The sequence below is a fragment of the Alexandromys fortis genome, unplaced genomic scaffold (genome assembly GCF_014885135.2).
Source record: "Alexandromys fortis isolate MF-2015 unplaced genomic scaffold, M_Fortis_MF-2015_v1.1 scaffold_52, whole genome shotgun sequence".
Lineage (NCBI taxonomy): Eukaryota > Metazoa > Chordata > Mammalia > Rodentia > Cricetidae > Alexandromys > Alexandromys fortis.
In genome coordinates this window covers 2,631,635-2,658,220 of record NW_026067929.1, presented here as the reverse complement: position 1 = coordinate 2,658,220, position 26,586 = coordinate 2,631,635, and positions in this window count along the sequence as shown.

Below are 26,586 nucleotides of genomic sequence, written 5' to 3'. Positions count from 1 at the left end.
AGCTTTGCAGGTTTTAAGTCACTAATCTTAGGAAAGAGTCTAGCTCACTACTGAGCTAAGTTGACTCCACACCTGCTTTCCTTTTGAAGCCAAAGCAATGGGGGGGGGGGGAAGGGGGTGGAGATGAGAGTGAGGGTCAATGAAAGCTGCCCTATAGCCATAGAAGGAAGGAGGCGCTAGAGAGTTACCGTCAGCCTCATGGAACCCACTAAAGGACAGGTGCCCGAGTCCTTCGGTCATGGACTTATCCTTCCTTTCCTTCCTCTGTCACCAAACTTTCCTTAGAGAACCTATTTTCAGGTCACTGTGGGGACATGAGCCTAGTTCCTGGCATCAAAGACCAACTATCAACTGCAATTACATTAGCAGATTCTTACAGAAAAGTCAAGTATGTTTTAGCCATGTTTTCACGTGTTTCATATTTTACGGCATGTGGAGCTCCCTTTCTATGTACAGAGTATGAGGTCTTGGTCCTCAGTCGCTGCTGAGATTCCCGCTACCTTGTGGCTAACTCTAATGCTTGAAGAGGAAGCAGCTTAAATACCTAGCATAAGCCATAGTTTTATGTTTATTTTTTATTTCACTTAAGTATTTGTATCTTTAAAAATTCCTACCAGAATTTGTATAAATTCTTTTATACAAAGATTATAACATTCATACAATATAATAAATATTTAACAATATTTAACAATAAATATTTAACAATATAATAAATTTTAACTTTTTCCTTTCAGCAGTAATGTCCCTGAATATCTATACTCATACTACTTTGTAATTTTAACCAACAGATATGAACACACACACAATTATATATATCCTCCCTCAATCCTATGACCAATAACCAACCCACATGCATGGGTTTGGTTCCTTACAACTTAACAGTTTTGAGTGGAAACAGCATTTGCCTGTTTTCTTTGTATTGCTCATTCTTTAAGTGAATACTGACTTTACACTGTAACTGTAAGGGGTATGTGCTTTATATAGAGAAATCAGTGAGGAAAGAAAATTCTTTTTTGTTGGATCTTCTTCTAGCTTGGACATTTGGGTAACACTGTCTTTGTAAATGGAGTTTAGATATATTCCTTGTTTTTGTACTTCGCAGAACAGTGTGAATTGTGCCAGTCTTGGGTTTTCCTTGGTGGTCTGGCAAGATTCCGCACTGAACACTTCTTACCCTGGGCTTGTTTTAGTTGCAAGATTTAAACTACTGATTTCTATCTCCTTGGATATGATAGGTCTATGAAAATTGTCCACTTCATCTTGATCTAACGTTGTATATCTAGAAATGCATTCATTTCTCTTAGTTTTCTACTTTGGTGGGATAATTTTGTTGTTGTTTTGCTTTTATGAGACAGGGCTTCTTTGTGTAACAGTTCTTGCTGTCCTGGACCTCACTAGGTAGACCTTGAACTCATGGAGATCCGCCTGCCTCTGCCTCCTGCGTGTCTGGATTACAGGTGTGTGCCACCACTGCCTGGAGAGATATAATTTTTACATGCGTTTCATGGTTCTCTGAACTACCTTAGCTGTTGTTGTAATACCTTCCTTTCATCTCCAATTTTATCAATTTGTATGCTCTCTCTTTACATTTATTAATTTGAACAAATGTCTGTCACTCTTGCTCATGTTTTTCTTTTGTTGAATAAATAGTTATTATTCAAGCAACTATGCTTATCAATATGCGGACATTGATTTTTAACTGCACAAAAGTAAAGAGGTATCAGGTAACCAGTAATTAATAAACACTGATTAAAAAGATCTTCCAAAAGAAAATATGATAGACGAAGCAATTTGCCTCAGTCTATGGCCATTCCAGATGGCACATGGATAGCAGGATTCAAATCAGTGAAAGAAAAGACTGGGAATCCTGTGACCTTTGGACTGGGAAGCTCTGTCGTACACTGTTGTCTCAGTGCAGCTGAGTCCTTAGCCAATGAGCAGAGGCTGTGGAGGCGACGAAGAAAATCCAGCTGTTACCCGAAGAAAATGGAGGACATGGGCAGAGATGGCCTTTCTGTGTTCTCCCATCATCTGTCCATTCTCCTTTGCTGGAAAACTCGTGATCGTAAACCCTCTATGTGCGCCTCAGGTCTCCCAGCTTCTTGCCAGAGTTCTAGTGTGCCGTGCACAGCACCCCCCATCTGCACTCTGTGTGCTAGAACCCAGTTCGCGAGCTTGTGGCAAGGGACTGGAGGTTGAAGAAGCACAAAGCAGAGAGAGACCGACACACAGACCTCTAATCGCTGGTACAAAAGCCCTCCTTTAATAGCACCATGGAGGCTTAAATACTCTGCAGTCAATGGCCAACAGGTGAAAATCCCATCCTCTGATCCTCTAGGCTAGGCACAGCTTCTGGTAACTTCAATTAGAAGGCTCTAGACAGGGAAGAGCAGTTCAAGGCCAGGACTCAATTAGTCCCAACACTACTGTCCACATCCGTCCCTGTCAATCTGAATCTGAGAGAGAGGCAAACCACTGAAGCAGCACCGTTTGCCAGCCAGTCTCAGTGGCTGACCAAGAACCCAGTGGTGGCAAGCACAGATATTGCATAATATCAATCACAGAACAACCAAGTGGGAAGATACTGAAATTGTAACGTAGACAAGAGAGTAATGTCATTAAACATGAAGAATTTGTAAATAAGTAAAGTCAAAACCATTGATTTTGACAAAACTGTGGAGGCCAAAAAATGAAGGCCCACTTCCACTTTGTCTGACAGTCAGAGAGTTTGGAGATTGACAAGCAGAGTTGCTTGTCCTAACTCAGGAGGTGATTGCTTGGTTCTTTTGACATTAAGATAGCTCCTTCTAGTAAGCCCACGCCATCCTGACAGGTGGTCAGGATATGCAAATATGATTCTGCTCCTTCTTTAGTAACTATGACATCACCTAGGGGAGGGAGGTCTTCAGCTTGTGTGACTAGAGCACCTTAGCCACCTAGACAACAGAACGCTAAAGATTTCATGTCTCAGAGTGATAAAGCCATTGACTGTATGAGTTATTCTTTTGTATCATGTTAATAAAGTCTTTTGTTACTTTCCTCCCACCTCACCCCTAACTTGTTTACATTGGGTATGAAAGCTGTGGAGAAATAAACATGGGTGAATTTCAGGACTTCAGTCACTGGAATGCCCTCCCGATACTTTCTTTACTTATATTTCTTCAGTTCCTATACCCCTACCTTGATAAGAAGTAGTTTTTGTTGAGGTCAGTCCTTGACATAAAATATATAAAGAAACATTTTAATACATACAATTGCACTCAGTGTTACTTATTTCAAAATATAGTACAAAACTTAGTGAAACCATTTTCAATAATATCATCAAATTTTTAAGGTCTAGTAACTAGTATGAACCCAGTAAGATACTGTAGTGACGAGCCTCGTAAGACATGTCTTGGGCGTAACCAATGACTTTCAGATAGAATTTAAGGCCTGCTTCACAAGGTAAAACCCATACCTACTATCATTATTAGGACCCAAACCGTGACTGGAGAGAATTCAAAGTCCCTAGGGAGAGCACCTCCGAGTAGTACTCTGATAAGTGAACATGTATTTTCTATCTAACAAGGAAACCAGCAGACTCACCCCAAATCCATAATTGCCAATGAAGCCTATGTCAAAACTGGGACTGGGACTGTCCTCAATTAGCCCCAGTCTGTTCCTCAGGAATCCGCTGGGTAACACGGAGTTCAGAGACCCGATAGCGTGCGCTCATTGCTAGCGCCTCTTGCATCTCTTTTGCTCTGTATTTTCCTCAAACAAAAACCCTATGGTTGATGAATGCCCACTAGGGCAGACTCCTGTGGATATATAATACTAGCATTAAAACAGGGACAGATAAAGCCCAGCTGGCGCTACCATCTTGTTTGAACACACAGTCCCCGTCATTATGTGGTATGTCCTTCTTTGAGAAAATGATTTTATACATCTCCATTTTCAAAACTGGAAGTAATCATGAGAGTAATCTGAATAATAACTAAATAACAATAATTTAATAAAATAATTATTATTTCAGTAGTCCAAATAACAGGTTTTCTGATGCAGTCAGGAACTGTACTAATGCAGAGGGGCTGTTACTCTCGGGCGACAGGGTAGAGCTGAGTTCATTATGGGGTGCTTCTATGTTCGATTTTTTTCCCTAAGGTTGGCTATTTTCTGTCTTTTCTTTCTTTTCTTTCCTAGAAAAAGCATCTAAGCCTAAGTAGGTCAAGGCAGTTAAAAATTAAGTTATTTAAGCCACTTTAGGAGAAAATTTGTTGAAAGCGAATTCTCTACAGTCCATAAGGAACAAAAATAATGGTTTTGTAATACTGCAATTTTTTTGAAGTCTGGGTCTGTGCATATTCTTCTTGCTCAGCACCAAGTCCACGAGGAGGGAGCTCCCCACTGATCTCTCCACGTTTCCTCCTTATTCATTGGCCTTTGGACGGTCACTTTATTAGTGAGCACACATCTAAGTGTAGCTTATGCCAATGTGAAGCCCCCTAAGTAGAGAAAACTGCGAATTATTCATCAGCAAATTGAAGAAAAGACTTCATCGGTATGGACTATAGATGATTTGAACGTCTCATTGTTTTAACAAATCTTGTAATTATCTAAAAAGAGTTGGAGAAAGAAGTACATTTTTTGATGGATTATAAAAATCTTCAGCCTGGAAGGTTCCAGATCATGTGGTTCCTAGTGCCTGTGCCCCTGGAAATGTGAACATCTAGACAGATTTTTTTTCAATGAAAAAAATGTAATTAGGAAACATCACAAAACCATTATGTATTTGAGCTGACTGGAAGCAATTCTTTGTTCATTTTCTCCCTTGCATTCGTGGGTAGAAACCTTCAGGATATTTCCCGGCAGGCCTAAGTCATTACTTTTCTATAAAAGGCCAGTCCAGCCCCGCAGGGCTGTTCCATTCTGTATTTATAGACCGGTAGATGCTGACTGGGTGGAGCCGGGCACTGGAAGCTAAGTAGAACACTGGAGAGGCGGGGATGGCAGTTGAACCTCCCACCACAGGGCTCTTCTGGGGAGCAGAGCTGAAGGTAGCGTATTCTCCTTGTTCTCCAAATCCCCGAAGAGGACTGGTAGGGAGCACTGTCATGGAGGGAGGAGCATGAAAGACTCCCAGTGGTCATCTTGGAAACTCCAGAGAGAGTCCAACAGAGGACTGTATGGCTCCGGTCATCTCAAGGGGAAATTGGGCTGAGGCAGCTTTGTAACAGCTTCCTCAAATTTAAAACACATTTTGTCTGGGAAGGGAGCTCCTTGAGACTCAGGATGTGCTAATGGGGGGAGAAAATATCCATCATGCAGGATGCACACAATTTAGAAGGTTCTGGAAGCTCCTATAGTAGCAGGTTTCCAGATGACTTCTCAAAAGGTATTTTGTCTTAATTGGGGAGAGATTGTTTTTAGGGTGGTATTGGGAGCTATTTTGAAAGAGAGAGAGAGAAAGAGAGAACATAAATTGGGTGAGTAGAGAGGTAAGAAAAACTGAGGAATTATTAGGAAAGAAGAATAGTATGATCAAAGTGTGTATGAAAAATTGTAATAAAAAATTTTTTATATAAAAAACAAAAAAGACTTAGTTCTCTCTCCAGGCCTAGTAGATATCCATTCACACTTCGCTAGGACTAAGGTCACATCCCAAAGGTTATTGGCTTCTATTCTGTTAGATGAGCGACCGACACCAGCTTCAGATCTCTACGTTACACCTGAGGGCAACTACAAGACTCCATACATTGTCAATAAGTTCATGGCGATGCAGAGACTCAGTCCCACAGGATGAAATGGCCTTCCCAGCAGTCACATCTATTCTTACCCCACCCAAATATGGCGAGCACTCATCATCCTTGTCATCAGTCAACGACCAGGAATTGCCTGGCGATATCTGGTTTTCTCTGGACCCCTTCCACCTTCTTAGAAGTGCATGATTTATGCACAATGCAACCTGAGATTAACCACACCGAATAACAAAAAGCAGGTGACACATTTGTAGATGTGAAGACAGTTCTTCCCGACATTGAAGACCATATTTTCCTGTCCAGCCAATGTGCTTCCAAGGTAGTGCTGGCTCCTGGTGCCTACTGTTACTACACCACTATTTTATACTTCTACCCTGTAGGTTCTGGCTGATACCGTAATCTGGTTAGACTGCATGCAGTAGAAGTTAGATTGCATACAGCATAGGTTAGATTGCATGCAGCAGAGGTTAGATTGCATGCAGCAGAGGTTAGATTGCATGCAGCAGAGATTACGTTGTGTGTCTGGAAAAGTAGCTTTCTTGTCCTTCACAGTCAGTCAGAGCACGGATCATGGACTTTCACATGGTTTCTGAAGCAAGCATGTTCTTTCTGCTATGTTCCCTACTGGGTTTTTCCTTCTCCGGTAATGTCTTTGGGTATGTGGCAGAACTTCGTGCACCTTCTACAATAGCAGCACAGGTCAGTGGTTTTCTCACTCTCTTTAAACACAGAGAGAAACCACTCAAACTGACAATGACCTAATTGGCATTCTTGGAAACATTTTTATAGTTACATCCAAAAAGGATGATGTCATAATTAATATATTTTATAGATACTGAGTGGCAACTTGCCATTATAATTATATAATTGCTAATATGTTATATATAAAAAAAAACATTGAAAAAGGGAGAATTTTATAGGAATTGTGTCTGAAGTAAACTGAGTAAGATACAAACAGCTGCCATCCCCAGTGCTGGACCAGGTGCAAGGTGGAATCCCAGCAAACCAGACAAAAGAGGTAAAGTCCTACAGATGCAGGAGACTCCAGGTGTTGCATAGAACATGAGATGCTTGTTCATTGTTTAAGAACACCGGCTCGACACCTTCCAGTGAGAGCTGTGACCTCTCACGACCACAACACCTTGCAGTGAGAGCCGTGACCTCTCACTGTCCACGACACCTTCCAGTGAGAGCCGTGACCTCTCACAACCACGGCACCTTCCAGTGAGAGCTGTGTCCTCTCGCTGGTGAGACTTCTTAACAAATGGTATCCAGCTGGTGTCTTTTCAGAAACCTTGATAGACAGCAGTAAAAATAATACTGTGATATCTTTCAATGTTGGCGATGAACTTGTGTGCACTAACCCTATTACATCTGAAAATCAAAACAAAATGAAAACAAACAAAGGGTCCTATCATTTGGCCTCTCCTATGGGATACCAAGTTCATCTTTTGAACCTAATAAATAGAAACCTTAAAATACTTCAAACTGTGCAAATCAACTATCAGCATGTGGGAAAGGCAAAAAAAATGTCAATTCAGAATCCATCAAAGCTTTTTACTCAAATTAAACATATCTCTATTGACTGCCTGTATGTCGTCACTGGTTTTAGTTCACTGTCCAACAGGTTCATGGACACTCAGAGATATTTTTAACTGCTGAAAACCAGGACTGGAGATACGTGGAAGAAAAGAGTTCAGAGTATGTATAACAAACTCTTCACGAGAAATTATTGTGCCATGAGCAGAGAAAATTAAGGATTGAAGAGATCGTAGAAGAAGTGAACATGGAAAAACAGTAAGAGCTGGGCGGCGGTGGTGGCGCACGCCTTTAATCCCAGCACTTGGGAGGCGGAGGCAGGCGGATCTCTGTGAGTTCGAGACCAGCCTGGTCTACAAGAGCTAGTTCCAGGACAGGCTCCAAAACCACGAGGCACCAATTGTGGCAGCTGGTGGTGTTCTGATGGCAACAGAGTGAGACAGAGCAAGGACGAGAAGAGGAGCTGTGGATATGGAGGAGGAGACAGAGCCAAAGATGAAGAAGACATCAGGGCATGGGACTGTGCAATCGTAGACGTCAGCCGAGCATCTGGTTCAGAGCCAAGACAGAAACAAAACACAGGGAATGGAAAACATTCCACTTGGCTAAGCAAATTCTGGTGTCCCTGCTTCTACAGCATTAATTTCATGGTCCCAGGCCAGAGCACCTTTCCAAAGACGACCCAGTGAGCTCCACAGCATACGTGATTCAATCACATCAACAGTGATGCCATTTAGCTCTATTAAACTTTATAAAGTTCATAACCATGCATGAGAGAAAATATGTACATGTAAGGAATGTACGAAAATGTCAAAATCTCCAAATAATAAAATTCTAATCCAAACCAAGCACCGTGGCTGGCTCCTACTCAGTAGTTTCATTTCTGACAACTTTGGCTCACTATCCCGGGACCAAAATCTGCAATGGTGTACTCTGAGAATGGGGTGTAAATTAATATGTGTATTTTGAGAGAAAAGCGGCAGCATTCACCAAGGTCCTTTCATGGTCTCGGTCCTCCTTTCTGACTAGCATTTGCCATCATCGTCGGTGTGTATAGGACGCTGACCTCTGAGGACCTCACCTGCGCTATGTGCAATTAAATTTGTGAAATCATTTTAGATGCAGATGAGAGGGTAGATGGGACATGAATATTACACGTGGTTGGTTACTTAAGTAAATTACACAGGCGACGATCCATTTTACCAAATAACCACTGTCCTTTTCTGCCTGCAGGTGGCTTATTTGGAACCAGCTTACCGTGACAGTGCTCCTGGCATCCCCTAGATACAGATCGCTTACTTGATTCTCATATCTGAAGCTGCAGCTGGTACTTCCCTTCAAATTCTGCGCCCCAACGACCACCAACATTGGTTAGCTAAGGTACCAAAGCCAGAGAGTGGGAGGGGGCAGAGTTCCAGGAGTCACCACAACCTGGGACTGAGGCTACAGACTCTATCATCTCTACCTCTTGCAACAAGGAGATCCTCCTGCCTGGTTCCTCGTGTCTGACACTCATGTCTGTGCAGTCACACAGGGGAAGTATCTATTGACAATGATGAAGGAGAAAGGGGGATGGATACATTAATTTTCTTGATTTAATTATCCTACAAGACATTTATGGTAAACTTTCTATCTGGGTGTCAAAAATGTGAGAAATTCCTTTAATCTCAGCACTCAGGGAGAAAGAGGCAGGTGAGTTTGAGGCCAACGTGATCTACAGAGTGAGCTCCAGGACAGCCAGAGATACACAGAGCAACTATGTCTCAAAAAAAAAACAGAAAAAAAAAAAAAAAAAAAAAAAACCAAAAAACAAACAAAACAAAAATGCAAGAAAATCTTACAGGGAGGAGTTGTGAGTGAGGTCACAGTCCATGGCCACAGGCAAGGCTGACTAGGGAGCACTGTACCTCATGCTATGGTCGGCAAGAAACGGAGAAAGTGCCTGCACTTCTGGGGTACCCTCCCCCCTTGACTCCACTGAGGTCCTCACCCTTCAGGATGAAACCACCCTCTTCTACAACAGGTCTTCCCCAACTAGTCAATCATTTCAGGATGCTCCCTCGTAGACACCCTTAGAGATGCGCTTGAGCAAGTTGCTTCTCATTCCAAGCAAGAGTAACCACTCTAACACAGCAGCATCACGCCATGAAGGGGCCAGGAAATAATGTTGCCAAACACAAAGATTCCAGATTCAATCCCTGTAACCCGTGGGAAAGAAGGAAAGAACAGACCCCTACAAGTTATCCTCTCATCTCTATCTGCATGACTTGCTGTACGTATGCATGCATGCATGTGTGTGTACGCGCACACACTCACTGAAAAGCATTATTATACCCCATAAGCATATATGAGTATTATTTATTAGTTAAACTACAAATAAAATTTATTTTAAAAAGATATAAATTTGAGTCCACCCATTTTTCAAAAAAAATAGGAAGTATGTTAAAAACTAAGTGGTTATTATTTGTACAAGAGCTAATGCACCTGAAAGTGACCTATATATGTTATAGGGTCAGGATCACGGAAGATATTTCTGCTGCTCTTTAGGATTTCCTCTGTGTGTGCTCTAGCTTTTGTGTCTGTGGATCTGTGCAGAGAGAGAGAGAGATGGGGGATGCATTTCCTCTTGCCCTTTATCTGAGTTGATACACACACACATCTTCGGGCAGCAGCAAGGCTGGGAGCATTTTCAAGCGCATAACTTTACAAAAGTAGACATTGGTTTACTCCTGATAGGGAAGGCAAATGCAGTAAATCTACATAACTGCCTTCTATAGTGTTCCACAAGACCTTTTAAAAAAACTTTCCAGCATCATTAAAAGAGCACACATAATTAAAATGCAAAGAAGAAAATTGAGAGCAGTGGGGGGGTTAGCACAAATGACAATCGCTTTGCCAGTGGACTGACTTCCAAAATGTGAGGTTAAAACGTCCTTCAAAGATCCCGATGCAGAGAGACCGCACTATCCAAGGCCACTGTAACAGGCCAGTGTCAGAGTAGGGAGCTGAATTTAGGGAGGCTAAAACTTAAAGTAAATGCTGAGAGATAGATTTGTCCAAGCTTCAGGAACTCCATCGCTGGCAATGCTAATGGGGGCGAAATTTGCTTTTGGAAGAGGAGGTCTCTAACCCATCTCGATGAACACTGTCCAAATTAATATTCTATATATCTAAAAGAAACTGTATGCTTACCAGGAATCAATCATAGTTAGCTAGAGAGTTGTCTTCTCCCAGTCCCGATGGCAGAAGATATGGGGGACTCTTGGGATTCCTCTTACAAGACAGCTAATACCAACATCAGGGCCCTGTCTTCACGGCCTAACCAAAGGCTTCCACCCCTGACACCATCAAGTCATGGATAAGAAATCGACGTTTGGATTTGGGGTGAGCACAGGCATTTACTGCGCACAATCAAGTTCTATAGAGACACAAGCAAGTCACTTAGCGTAATGAGAGGCATCAACGTAAAGGGTCGATGCCTCTGGTTTAGGTATCAGGTGAGGTTAATTTTAATTAAAGTAAACAATAGCGATGGATAGATAGCATATTATTGTTGCGCTGTCGACTTTACATTTTCTGGCATAAATCTACACCACCTGTTGGATCTGCTTTGTCCCATCCTCAGGACAAGACGCCTCTCCTCAGCCCTAAAGGGCGCAGCCGTCTGACTACAGTGAAAGCTCCAACCATAAGATCTCCCCTCAGCCGCTGGTCTCAGATGTTACGTCATGGATAGAAACAGGGTGGGTAACACAGCTCCAGTCTTTAGGTTCTGTTATTAAAGAGTTCCGGTCAAATTACCCCATTTTTCAGACTAGCAGATGACAGTCAGGGACTGGGACGTAGGGAGGTCTTAAAAGAATGATCTGGAAGATGAATGGCCTTTCTATAGGAATCGCCTAAGTCCTCTTTGGCTTAGATTATTCTTAATTCTATTTTTAATAGTTGTTTTTTTTTAGACAAGTGCACACAAGTATACAATACATGTCCACCATTCTCACACTTCCCAATCTCTACTACCCACCATTCCTCTTCCCCCGTAAATCTCTCTCACACATCATAACTATTTGTTTGGTTTTGTTAACCCCCGGGAATTAATTGGGACCATCTGTGTAGCCATGAGTTTGGAGCCATCTGTTAGAGCCTGGTGGGTTCAGCATAGTCACACAACTAATGAAAGGTTCCTTCTCTCCCTAAGTCCAATTACGCAGAGGTCAAGGCCTTTCCTTAACTTATTATTGATAGGACCAGTCTAGAAAACAGCCTTTATAACCCTTCCACGACCTTCCTGTATCCTCTTCTGCAATGTTCCCTGAGCCTCAGAGGGAGTGTCATAAATGTTTTTTTTTTGTTTGTTTTTGTTTTGCAAGACAGGGTGTCTCTGTAGCTTGGGAGCCTGTCCTGGAAGTAGCTCTTGTAGACCAGGCTGGCCTCAAACTTACAGAGATTTGCCTGCCTCTGCCTCCTGAGTGCGCCATTAAAAGTGTGCACCTCCACCACCTGGCACAAATGTCTTTTTTAGAGTTCAAAACTGTTGCTTTTTTTTCTGCATCTTGGGCAACCATGAGTCTCTGTATTCAGTTCCATTCTTTGCAAGGAGAAGTTTCTCTTATGAAGTCTGGGAGCAGTTTTTCTCTGTGTATGTGAGCATAGGTATTTAGAAGGTACTTTGCTCTTTGTTGGTTCTGCTAGACACCGTCAATCAGTTCCCTAACTGGGTCTACAACCTCCCTAGTTTTGAATTCTTACCCAGACCCATAATACAATAGATTGTATCACTTCCCAGCCCTCTGTCCATGGAGCTAGCCTCAAATCCAAACAGAGGGAGGTGGCTTCCACGGTCAAGTTGCTATTGTACAGGTGCGTATATCTTCCCTGGTTGGTCAGATTTCTGGTTCATAAGGTTCATAGCTGGGCAAGATTTTCTTCCTTGAACAACCTACTGCACACCCTTTAGTGGGTTAAATACTATAGCACTGAGGGAGTTTCCCCCTTGGTGACTTGGACATTTTTTATATAATTCAGGATAGAGGAATTAGATGCTAATCTGAATGCAATATTATAGATTGTTTCTGGGCTATTGTAAAACATAACAATTTTATAGATATCGATAAATTAAGTAGCCACATCCCACATACTTGTTTAAAAAAAGACTCTAGTCCCCAAGATGCACACACAAATAGAATAATCTGAAGAATACTGCCTATTGGGGGATTGCCCTTGCTTTAGTGAGTTACACATCACAGTAGAACCACCAGGAAGCATAAAACTAGCAAGACAGATCATCCCCAACTCCTAAATTCAGTTTAGTAAGCCTGGCAGCTGCAGACTGCCTTCTTAAATCAGATGGATTTGTGGTCCCAACTGTTAGATTCACGGTAGTTAGTTGGAAAGGGTCTACAGGGAGCTTTTGTGTTCTCTGGCGAAAAGAAAAATGAGGGTGTTGTCTTGAGTCTTATAGTCTGTCTTTACAGGTCTGCAGGAGGTACCTTAGATCAGAGGGAAGCTGGTGTGTGGGTCATGGTCATCGTTAGGAGATCCAGGCTGCTCAGAGCTGTTCTAAATGAGGACTGAACTCTTAGAAACGCTCATGATGGTGACGCAATTCAAGCCAAATGAGGGGAGGAGATGAATGAAACTTTTCCCCAAGCAAGAACAAAATCCATCAACTTCTTTATAACACTTTTAATGTCATTTGTTTTTCTTATGCCCCTCCCCCACTGGACCCTGAAAGAGACCAGTGCAAAACCAAACACACATACAGCCATAAAGGACAGGAGGAAATAGTGAACACTGTGCGTGTTAATGAGGAAACTAGGTCTGCACTAGAAATGCAGAAAATACCTTGAAAATATAAACTCAGACCCGCAAAGTGGGAAAGACCACTTTGGAAAACTTTGACATACGTCATCATCGACTAGGAACTCACATTCTGGGGAAATAATGTGAGCATTCTCAGCTGATGGAAGTTCTCAAAACTTTTCAGGAATTTCCAAAAAAATTATAGCACATCCCGTAAGACACCATGGAGTGTGAAGAGCTGAACGTACATCTCTGTCCTTCTAGATGTGTGTCTGTTTTTATCTGTCTAAAGAACTGTCGGCCTGCCTTAAACAAAAGGCTCACTGACAAATTGATGCGTCTTCCAGAAACAACTGAACATCAGTAGCCAATGAGCTGAAATACTTAAAACCATAGCTCTCAACCTAATGCGGCAACCCTTTAATATACCAGTTTCTCATGGTAGAGTGACACCAACATAATATTAGTTTTGTTGCTACTTCATAACTGGAATTTTGCTACTATTATGAATTATAATATAAATATCTGATATGAATATGTAAGATAAAAAATATATATAATATAATAAATTATGGTTTGGAAAAAATATCTGACATGCAGATGGTCTTAGGTGAACCCTGTAAAAGGGTTGAGAATGACTTAAATCATATATTGCATTGCTCAATAAAAAAAAAAGTTTAAGTGAGAAAGTCTGAGACAAGTTTCAAAAAAGATGCAAAATCTACAGTCATGATAAATGTGAATCACATATTTGTGGTGATAGACTTGGATTGATAATTTGAGCACAGTGGGAAACACATGGGGAATTAACGAGGTGTCATCTGGATGTGCTGTTGATGTGTACCAGAGGGGATTAGAGAGAAGGACCACCCCGAGTGTAGGAGGAGCATCCCATGGTCTAGGGTCCTAAGCTCCACAAGATGGGGATAAAAATTAGAAACTAAGGCAAGCCAGATCTTGATCGGTGCGTTTGATCAAGTCTTTTCAAGCACTACGTCTCCTGCCTCCCAATTATGGTGTCAGAAACCAAGAGCAAGCACTAAAATGATTTACAGCTGGGCCAAACTTGTAGTCTCCTCCAGAGCAGGAGACCGAAGAGACCCAGACTAAAAGGAAGGGAGACTTGTATGGCCAATCTCAAGCCTGAGGAACACAACAAGCAATTGCAAAGGTGGAATTTTTCAAGTTAGTGAATATTTTGCTATCAGTCAGTTCTCGGAACACACCATGAAACAATGGAAACAGTTTGTTATGTGTAAATCACAAGATTCTAGAGGAAGAAAGAGTCAAGGAAAACCAAGTTGACCTTTAGCTTGGGTCATGATGGAGAAAATCACCATAGGGAACAATATAGCTATAAATCAAATTATAATATTATGTTTAACTAGGGAAAGAAAGAAAAAAATGGACTCAACTGACTCTTGGCACCCTCTATGGTTGGTCTGTGCTACGATCAGGTATTTGGCTACAGTAATGAAAAAGCAAAATATATTCAAAAGAATATGTAGTGTAATAATATGGGGAAGTGAAAACACCTTAAATTTCAATTCAAATTATTATTTTTAATTCAATATTTATGGAGAGAGGAAAATATAATTTTGGAATGATGGACATATTGTTTAAAATATAACTATAAAACATTAATCAGTAGAAAAATAAATTCAAACAATAAATAGATGTACATGCTACGTACAGACATGCAGAATTAGTGGAAATCAGAGATGAAAGAGGAGGCATGTAGGCATGGTATTTCTCCATAAAACAACATAACAGCCATTCCATTTAGTTCACTTTCATTATTTGAAGTTTTGATCTGTTCTTTGTGGTTATCACTGTAAAAGTCTGATTACCCCTCCCAGAACACAAAAGTCAGCTTTTCTCTTTTACTTCCTGAACTAATTAAGGCCGGAAAAGCCAGAAGGAAGGAGTTGAGAGAACAGAATAATAGCAGGTAAATGTACAAACAGCTGTATTTTTGGTCCATGACTCTCCTGGGTGTAGAACACTTCCTGTTCTGTTGAACTTCCTGCTTGTGTAAAACATAATCAATTCTATTGGACGTCATTTGAGCCCCGTGCCTATGAAAAGCCCAATTCTTGTTAGGACGTGAGTCACTCAATGACGGTCAGGGGAAAACGCATCTAAGTGTCTAAAGAACAATCGAGAAAAGTTGGTGTTGAATGACTCAGAAATATTGATTTTCTTCAAGCAGCAATATATCAAAGTCCTGGTGTGAACTCTCTGTCTAATTTTAAACCTTCTTTCCTTGGATGAATCAGTGAGGACTTGGGGCTGTCGGATCACAGAGCTTGTCCTTGTAAGCAACCAACTTGTTTCTTTTCTTACAGGCTACCACTCAGAAAGGGAATTAATAAAGGATGCAGCCAGTTACGGAGTCTGCCGCATGGATGTCTGTGACCGTCTTACTCTACTGAGCCACAGACATATTCAACCATGAACAATTTTTGTTGTTGCTGTTCTCCTTATAGCTTTTATTTGGGTTTTTATACATGTAAACACAGAACTAGGCTTTTTATCTAATTTGTGAGCATCTTCTAATAATTCAAATTTTTTCTGATATTCTTTATTTTACATCTTCAAGTAACTTCCATATTAAAAGAATTGCAACTATATAAAATAAAGAACTATAAAAGAACTAATTACATTCTTTTCCCCTCTCTATCCTTCTTTGTATCCCTCTTGTACCTCCTTCAAATTTACAGCATTCTCTTCTTATCTATTGTTGTTACATATACATATAAAAGAATAAATATAAACACAACCTAGTGAATTCAGGCAGTCCTGCCTGTGTATGCATATTTCTATTGCTGACCACTTCATCTGGAAAACAGACCCGGGGTCTCGTCCCTGAGGGAGACATCCCACTTATATTGGGATATTAACTATCACTGGAATTGCTAGAATAGATGTCTATAGAAAGAGAAACTTGAAGAAGAGAACCAAAAGAAAATGTTCCTCAAGTATTGTGATGCTGTCCAAACTAACCAAATGCTGGGACTGCTGGGTGTTATTTCTGAACACCTGCTGAGAGGCAGTGATAAAGTCACCTTGAGAAGTCATCTATAAAAGAATGTTCCTCCAGGAGAACAGAACATTAGATTATCTGACTTTTTACAAATATCGGGTTCATCAAAGACTAAGACTTGATGCATGCCCTTGGTTTTCATTGATAGCAGGCTTTCTAGACGAGCTATTTCTAGCGTTTCTTCAGGTGCGATAGTTGAAGAGTTATCAAGAATAATGCATGATGGGAAAACAAAATCAATTGAAAATAATAAGAGGATAATTTCAAAAGGAAAGCCATAAACATGGAAACATATCACAGCTCTGACTGTATATGTGACGTTTAAGTGACACTGGTTACTGTTGACAGTGGAATTGCTATCTATGGGAGCTTTTCCACACCTATGGATCTTCCTGGTCCAGAAGAGTTGAAAGTTGGAATCAAAGAGCCTATAGCATTGCTTTTCCTCCAAGATTATCCTTGGGACTGCAGGATGTAAGAAATATGATATAAACCACTGCCCTCAGACCTCCATGGAAGAGAAGCAAAATGCTGACAAGCTTGTGGCCATGCAAATGACTGCTGCCACCAAACCCCATCTGCTCTTCCATTGCTGAGTGCATGAGAGCAGGGTGTTCGCTACAGAAGTCCCCTGCCCCCAGGCACTCCCAGCTCAGTACCCAGTTTCCCAGAAGCAGGATGACCAGGTTGGACCCCGGCCCGCAGTGGTACCTGACAGCAGAACCATTTCTGTAAGTGAGCTTCCTGCAGGTTCTTCCTCGAACATTTAAAAGTTACTGCTCCTCACGTTACAGGTTCACGTCGTAACAAGGTCCGCAGGAATAGAATCCTGTTTTGAGAACTGACTTAGTAATTATCATGTCATTTGCAAAGCCAAAAGAAATCATTGTGTTTTATGAGATGATCCACTGAAACTTGTAATGTTCTAAGTATGTCTGTAGATTATCATTTTTGTAAAATTATAGTAGAGACTGTGGGATCAAGGTCAGGCTCGAATCAAGGCTCACAGACTTTGAAAATGTAGAAATGACTTCTTCGGGGAACCAAATGATTCCAGTTCCCAAGGAGCCAGTCAATTTCTGTGTTTCCAAACAGTGAGGATAAGAGGAAAATAAGAACACCCTGACTGTTTTTCTGGCGCTGCGTTGACAGTCAATAACAAATAAGATCAGAAAGATCCTGAGCAGATGCTCTCAGTGACGCCATTTCCGAGTCTCCATTCACAGGGATGACGACTGTGAACTGTTCTAAGCCACCGAGTGTGGGGAGTTGTTAAAAGTAATTAATAGGAGCCAGTTACAGTGAGCCATGACACCTGTGGGTCAGAATAAACACAAAGACTTAATCATGAATAGCATGAAAACCCTAATCTGTGAATGTTCAGCCAGATTCTGGCTTTGTGTACTTCCAGAACTGTCTCACGAGGCAAAGCTGTAGAGAGCAAAGGATGGCTTCTGAGTGCTAACCTCCTCAGATTTTAAACCCGAAGGGCAAGGGCTGTAGGAATCCTCCCCATCCCCCTCACTGCAGCAACTGATGCCACTTCTCAAACACCACAGCAGATGGCTAGATGACCGCGCTTGTTCCCTGAGTCATTTTCAATGGCAGTCCCAAAAGACTTGGCTTGTTTCAAACGCGACTTGCCTCGTTCTTTCAGCATGTTGGGTAACATACAGTCTATGTTACACAGGCGTCACTTTAATCCTCTTAAAACCCTAGGAAGCAGATCATATTATTTTTCAATTTTAGAGTCAGGAGGTGGTGGCCTAGAGGAGTCACACAGCTTTCCCATGATGGCAGGATGCTCAAACGTATATTGAGATGAACCTGGATGACTCAGCCATTGGAAGTTGTCCATTAGGCCGGTTGATCTCTTTCTCTGCTGAAGACCAGTCTTCCTGGGTTGAGAGTTAGTCCTTATGAATCCCTGCAGCATTCCTACAGCCTCAGCTGACACGGATTTTCAGTGAACCGTTACTGAGTCCATGAACTGTATCAAAAATTCTAATTGGTCTTAATAATAAAAACCCGGAATCAGATAGCGGGTAAATGCTGAAAGATCAGAGAAGTAAAGGAGCCAGCCACTAGGGAGACTTTTTACCTCTACCAAATCCTTGTCCTAAAGTGATTGTCCCCCAGATGCAAAATTTCCACAAAATGCATGCAGAAAAAGCCTTTCTTATTTTGACTATTGAATCAGAGCAGTTTAGGACTGTTTTGTACATGCATGAGAGCTTGGAGTTTAAAGTGTGATGTTTCGGTCTTCCTATGACCAGCTCTACTCCCAAAACCAAACTCTGGGAAAGCCATGTTAGCAACATTTTAACTTTAGAAACGAAGGCACATTCTGTCCTTACTTTGACCCCATGTGACGACTGGTACGGTCATCTGGGATATGGATCTCTGGCCATGTCTGTGAGGATCACCCTAGCATGAGAAGACCTCTGTTGTCCATGGGCAGGGCCATTCCTGGGCAGGGGATCCTGGACTGTGCAGAATGGAGGAAGGAAGCTGAGCACAAGCTTGTCACTCTCTGTTCTTGACTGTGCGGGAGATGTGCCCGCCGCTCCATTCACATGCTTGAACTCTGAGCTGGGGGAGATTCTTTCCCCTTTAAGCTGTGTTGAGCCAGAATATTTTATCATAGCAACGAGAAAGCAAAGGAAGATGCCCTGCACAACATTTGTGCTTAGTTACAAAGATTCCATGCTTTCCCTGTGGCTTACAGATTCCAAACAACCATTTCCGTCCCATTTTGACTTAGGTAATCTTCATCACCTACTCAAAAGCTGTACTCCCTTTTCTCTGTGCTTAAATGTCTCTCTTCAGTGGTACTGCAGCAGATGCTGGTATGTTTTCCTCTGGGAACAATGTCATAGCCATTGAATTTTGTACTAAAGCTGATAGGGCACAACCCACCTTCCCCCCTTAAGGCTCCCTTGCTCTCTTGTCCTCAGAGTGCTTCACCCTAAAACTCAGTCTTGGGGTAAGGATGGCACAGCAGACTGTCATGATATCAGTGTGCTCACAAAGCACAAGCGTGCATACATGAACAGCTTTGCATGGAAAACACGGATGAGGGCAATTAACATAAAGACCGGGGCTCCCTGTGGCCAGCTGGAACACAGGTTTTCTTTCCAGCTCAGAGATTCTGTTTATTTCCCACTGCTTTACATCTGCTGGGTTCAAAAAGAACAATGAAATCAGATAATGTAGTCTGCTTTCCATATTTATGAACTTCTTTTTATTACTGTAAGAGTTATTGTCATTACCTTTATTCGGTCACCTGTGACAGTCTCAGATTTGTTAGCGGTAGAATTGTCTGGCTCAGCTGGGCCCTCATTCTCATAGCTTACATTTTGTTATTTCAGTGTGGACGCTTCATTCTCCACATGCATTTTCCTGGGCATAGCATCTCCTTCTCCTCTCTTCACCTTGTTTTCTCATCTCGACTTTGAATTACTATTCCTTTGAGCACGTGTGTCGTAACTTGTCACACAGCACAACAGGGCGGTGACAAATTCCCTGAGGTTCTCTGTTGTTTTGTCGATCTGCCATTTATATGACATGCTTCTTTCTCACAAGTGCTGTGGCAGAGACTTCCCCCGGGATCCCCTCATCCCCGTCTCAACTCGACATGGAACCGACATCCGGCTGTGATCTGACGCTGTGACCTTTGCTGTGATGGAGATTCTCCAGATGCTTTTGCTTTTCTGTTTCACCGCAGCCTGAGGTCTACATGCTAGGGTGGCTCTTCTTTCTGTGACATGTGGCAAGAAGGCAGGGGGTGTGATCGATGTGTTGCTGCCATTTCTCTCTTTTCCCATGGCTGAGAATGTTAAGCAGGCAGCCCCACCTGGGGCTTAACGACAGCTCACGCTAACAGAGAGATGCCCTACAGCTGCCTCATACCTGGCCCCTCTGCTGTCTTCTCTCCCCAGTTTCTTCCCAGCAACTTCTTCCTCACACCCGCCTGCAGCGGGGGAGGAATAAGACTGCCCCAGCTTTGGGAGAGACAGAGAGAGGAATCATATGACTTACTAAGTTGTCACATTGTCCTTAGGATGGTGAGGAGGAAAGTGGGGAGCTGAAGCAAGCATTACTTAGAGTCACTTTCCTTTCTTTGCATTTGAAGTGTTTTCTGGTCTTGGCTTTTGAAGTCTGAAGTGCTCCTGAAACCCAGTACTTGGAGCTTTCTTCTGTTTTTATTCTTCATGTCCAAAAGGAAAGGAAATCTCCACCCTCTATAATCCCAACCTTAGCTGTACCACAAACTCCCACAACATCTGCTTCCAAGCCTCATTTCAGCTGTGTCTTGGGAAGCTTCCTGGGAGTTCATCATCTAATCAAATGATCCCATGCTGAGATTGTTAATAGTCAAATTGTCTTGCCCAGTGTAAGTAACTAGTTCTATTTTTACACTCCTTTTGCGATTACTATAAATATAGCCAGTGCACATTGGAGTTGGGAACAAAATGAAAATATTTCGATTCTGAAGATTGTTTGCATACTGTCCCTGACTAAGAGGAGCCCAAAGACTGAACGACCCTCTTCTGTCCTTATTGAATCTTTGAAATGGCACTAGGATCCTGCCCTTTCCCCAGTGTGAAGGCGTGATCCTTCTGCTTCCCTGATCATTGTGATTCTTGGGACACAGCCCTGGCCCTTGTCAGCCCCAACAATGTTAGAGACACAGGAAGAGCACAGGCGGCAAGTACAGTCAGAACCTGCAGTGTCACGTCTTAGGGTTATTGCTGTGAAGACACACCATGACCATGGCAACTCTTTATTGTATTGGTTTTTGTTTTCTTTTGTTTTGTTTTTTTCAAGATGGTGCTTCTCTGTAGTTTTGGAGCCTGTCCTGACCTAGCTCTTGTAGACAGGCTGGCCTCAAACTCACAGAAATCCACTTGCCTCTGCCTCCCGAGTGCTGGGATTAAAGGTGTGTGCCACCACCACCCAGCAACCATGGCAACTCTTATGAAGTCTTAGTTTAAATGATGGCATACAGTGTCAGAGGCTTGGTTCATTTTTCAGAGCTTTATCATCACAGTGGGGAGCATGGTGGTGTGCAGGCAGACATGGTGCTGGAGAAGGAGCTGCTACATGCTGATACGCAGGCAGCAGGAAGTAGACTGAGATGCTGGGGGTGTATTTTGAGCATACATGAGACCCCAAAGCCTGCCTCCACAGTGACACACTTCCTCCAATGAGGCACACCTACCCCAACAAGGCCGCATCTCCTAATAGTGCTATGCCCTTTGGGGGCCACTTTCTTTCAAACCACCACCTGTTCTAACCATATAATTCAAGGTCTCTGTTTCACAGTTGGTCTTATAGCTCTGTTTCGCTCAATCCTGCCAAACCCTTCACTCTTTTCTCTCTTCTCATGAACCTGTTCCTGGTTCTCCTTGTGCCTTCTATACGCCTGTTGTGTAGTGCCTCCCCCAGCCTCTTGGGCCGTATCCATATCCTTCTGCAGCGGCTTCCACAAGGATGTACATATCTAACTTCTCTGGGGTTGGAGACTGGTCTTGCCTGGTCACATTTTTAACTTAATATGTTTCATGACCTGAAGTGAGTTTCTGAGATATCACTCATGTGTGGCAGATCGCTCTTTGTCCTCAGGTTCCTGCCTCACATTCAAGTTGCATTTAATGCCTAACCTTCCCACACCCTCACCTCTTGCCAGGGACCCTCTCAATTTCCAAGGGCTTCTCCCAGGCCCCACAACTTCTCTAATAGCCACTCACATGGAGATGGTTATCTGTCAACTCTTCCCATCCCTTCCTGCCCCAACAATCCACTACGAGAGCTACAGAGCTCGTAGATAAAGTCATGCTGGACTCTGAACCTAACAAGACAATGACTGGTGATTGATAAGGGTCAGAGTGGCTCCTGGACAGATTTCAGCTCACACCAGAAGGTATTTCTGATTACTCTGGAGTGAGCTGGTGGTCTGAATGTGACTGGAGGTCTGTAGATGGAGGGCACTATGTTCTGACCTGTAGTCTAGCACTATCTATAGTCCATATAACACATGTACCCTGATTTACCCAATCTGGTGTAATACAAACTAGCCATCATCTTTAAATGTCCTAAAATAGATTTAGAACAAAAGCTCTGTGAATAAAATGAAGGTTATGTTTTTCCTCTAACCTGTAGCCATTTCTGTTCAGGACTATGCTGCTATTTACAAAGAAAACATCACTGGTGGCTTCCTTGCTGTGTGTGGAGTACTGAAATTGCATCCTTTGTGGTCCCCGGATGGGCCTTCCTCCCTCAGAGAGAGACTCCAGAGGTGATGGGAAGATCTAGACAGCCTGGGGGAACTAACTGCCACGACAGAGAAAGGGAGCCAGCGTGGAGAAGTACCTGAAAGGGGGAAGATTTTGTCCCTGAATAACAATCCCAACAGGCCAGGGCAGGGGCCTCCTTTCTTCCCTCTCCTTCATTTGAGCTGCAAATCTCTTCCTGGAGGGCTGGCTGACTTCACCCCACTGTCCCACATCTCTGCTTGTCGCCAAGAGCTGGGAAGAAAGCCTTCCCTGCCCATCTGTCTGAATCTGTCAACCTGTGTTCCCTGCCAGCAGGAAGTAAACTTCAGAGTGAGGCTTTCAGTGGAAAGGGTGAGATCAAGCACAGACAACGTGGCATGGCGTGAGTCCTTGTTCACGGTACCCGGAGCACCAGGAGCCTCTGCTCTTCTATTTATGAATCTCAGTTCTGAAGGAAGGCGTTTTTGATGTCTGCCGTAATGCAGGTCTGCTTAGCACCTGCTTCTCCGTCTGATGACCAGAAATGCCTCCTTTCTGTAGCTGTTGTCCAGGCAAGGACATGGTCTCAGCACTATGGGAGTTGACAATGTGATGTGAGGTTTAGAGGGGACAAGGCACAGATCCAGAACACAGAGTTCATGGCATGCTCCTGCTTCTAGTTCGTAGACTGGGCATCCAAACAAAAATTTCCGTGTCCTTCCCTAAGGAAGAACGCCAGTCAGTAGAGATTACTGCAAATACCACACAAGAGATTTCAGTCTGAGAAGCTCTGTTAGCATCAAAGGTGAACCGAATGTCATAATTCTGATCTGCTCTACTTAGAATGTTTTATACTATTTGTTATGAAATCTTGCTACTTATTATTTGAAATACCATAACAGAAAAAGTTCTGCATGAGCTGTTGAAATTGTCATGTCTCTCTCAAACCAAAAGGTTTAGTTTCCTAATTATAAATAAATGACCTTTTAGCTGCAGTTAACCTTGGCAATATGAAAGTTAAGTAAACAAACAAGATCTAAGCAGCTGAACTAAAAACAAACAAATTGGAGATTCAGTCGAAGGCAGTTAACTTAGCTAGGCAGGTGGCACATGCCTGTAATCTCGGCACTCAAAGGTAGAGGCAAAAGGATGCAAATTTGATACCAGCTTGGGATGTATACCAAGACCCTGACTCAAAAATCCAAGAACTCTGGGCCAGATAGCTTGCTCGGTGAGTAAACCAAAGCCTGAAGACCCGGGTTTGGGGCCTCTATCCTATGGAAAGATGGGAGGAGAGAACTGACTTCACATGCTTTTTTTCTGACTTACACACACACACACACACACACACACACACACACATATGCACACAGTGATACCTTGCCCCCTACACATTACATGCCCATACATACAAACAATAAATAAGAATAATAAATCCAAGAGTTAGGGATATAACTCAGCTTCATAGTACCTGCCTAGCATGCCCAAGATCCTCAATTTGACTCTGAGCACCCCAAAATCATGTCAAAAATCACCTCATAACAAACTCTATGATTGGGCTGGAGAGATGGCTCAGTGGTTAAGAGCATTGCCTGCTCTTCCAAAGGTCCTGAGTTCAATTCCCGGCAACCACATGGTGGCTCACAACCATCTGGAATGAGGTCTGGTGCCCTCTTCTAGCCTGCAGACATACACACAGACAGAATATTGTATACATAATAAATAAATAAATATTTATATTAAAAAAACAATCTCTATGATTATATTCATCCAAGAGTATGATTTCCACCTATGTCTCCTTGTTTGGATTGAGATTTCTAGGGCATTAATGCACTTCTAAGCCTGTCCGTGAAGAATGACTAGAGGAGAATTTTGTGGCGTGTGGGAGCACCATCCTACAAGCTGGGAATAAAGGAATAAAGAAAATTGAGAGAGGCCTAGGACAGAGCTGTCCCCAGTTCCTTTCTGCTGAAAACATTTTCCTTGGTTCACAAGTATGTAGGTTTACAAACCAAACACTTACTGGTGACAAATCATAGAGAAACTTACTTTACTTCAGTTCTTTAGTATGCTATAGTTTTATCACTTATTAAAGATAAAAGTAAATTTTATGCTAAAGAGATACGTGTTTATTTTTGCATAAATCATTAAGTCTTAGAATATTTGATAATACAGGACATAGTCTCTTTAACATTGTTCAGAATTGACTTAAATTTTTAGTTTATAATCATCAAATATCAGAATGTTGTTTCATATAAACACACAGTACAAAATGGAATCACAGTGTTTAGATCCCATTTCAGAAATTATTGGAAAATCTGTCCTAAATCTCATGCCATTTTAAAAAATATTTTGGTGTATGGGTGTTTTACCTTCAGGTATGTATTACCTCAGCTGTATGCCTGGTACCCACAGAGGTCAGACTAGGGTGTCACTCCCTCTGGAACAAGAGTTGAAGGTTTGAGCCACCATGTAGGTGCTGGGAATCTAACCTGGGTCCTCTATAAGAACCATAAGAGCTCCTCTGACTGCTAAGCCAACTCTCCTGCTCCCCACCAAACTTCATTCAATATTTAAATGAAATTCCTTCAAGGCAACCACTCAAACACCTATTGTTTTAATCAGACGTTCTAATGCTATACAATCCAAAGATAATTTGAACACTATATTCTGAAGAACGGCAAAGAAATCGCTCTTTTCTGTAATGAAACCTCTATGTTTATATAAGAACAGACAGCTGTGTAGGTTCTCTAAAGACACTGAGGTCAGAAGACAAAATGGTCTTGAATCTGAAACAAGGTGTTGCGGGTGAACAGCCGTGTCTGTAAAGGGTGTTTGGGGGTACTGCCAGTGAACAGCCATGTCTGTAAAGGGTGCTTGGGGGTACTTCCAGTGAATAGCCATGTCTGTAAAGGGTGTTTGGGGGTACCGCCAGTGAACAGCCATGTCTGTAAAGGGTGTTTGGGGTACCGCCAATGAGCAGCCATGTCTGTAAAGGGTGTTTGGGGTACCATCAGTGAACAGTCATGTCTGTAAAGGGTGTTTGGGTACCGCCAGTGAACAGCCATGTAAAGGGTATGATTGTAAAGGTGTTACAGTGAACAGCCATGTATATAAAGGGTATTTGTTTGGGGGCCAGTGAGCAGCCATGTGAAGTGTATATATGTGAAGGTGTTGCAGTGAATAGCCACATATGTAAAGGGTGCATGCATGTGCTCAGAACCATGGCTGCTGTGAAGCTGACCATGAGATACAGATGAGTGCTGTCAGAAGCACCTCATAGTCGCTGTGTTTGGTTTTAAATTGGTTTCTGCCACTGTGCCTTCAGAATCCTGTTACTGTTGGCAAATGTGTCACAATGCCGTATTTAACTACAGGGCCCCCGGTGGCCTTGGTGGCAGCAGCTCCCACATTCAGCTACACATCCGCTGTCCTCCATGATGGGAGGTCGTCTCACCACATCCTCCCCCAGGATTGACCGGAACTCTGAAAGCGAGGAAGGACTTTTCCTTCTTTATGGTGTTCATGTTGGGCACTGTGCTGCAGGAAAAATCTCGCGCACACTACAGTAGTCCCTCATCCAGAGTCATTCACAGTACAAGCCTTAAATTGAGAGCTTGAAAAATAACCTGAGTTTTAGATGCCATGCCATTCCAAGGATGATAAAGATCCTGAGTGCTGGAGGTAAAGCCCTGTGCCTCCAGGTACAACTGAGGTTTATTTTTCATTGGATGATGACTTGTTAAATTTTTGTTAAACACGAGTTGATGTGACACTATAGCCTTCTTGAAATATTAATTTCCAATGCTCTTTAATTTTGAGGAAGCTACATGAATAGTAAAGAATTGGTAAGGAGTGGAGAGGATCTGGGAGGAACTTGGGGAGGGGAAAGGATCTAATTAAATATATTGTATAAAACGTTTTTAAAATAATTTTTAGAAGCCTGGACATGAGCTGAACAGAGCAGCAACATAGATGTGCTAACACAAAATGGGAAAAGCCCAGGAGGCTCAACCCTACACAAAGAACTAGCTACAGAGACCAAGGAATGCTGAGAATGGGGAAAAGTCTTCCCCAGGGAACGGCAGACTAACTGGCTAAATACCAAATGGCCAACCCTGAGAATATACACATACAGTAACATTATACAGACGGAGAAGCTTGTATTTATACATTTAGGTTTATATGTATATATACATACTTA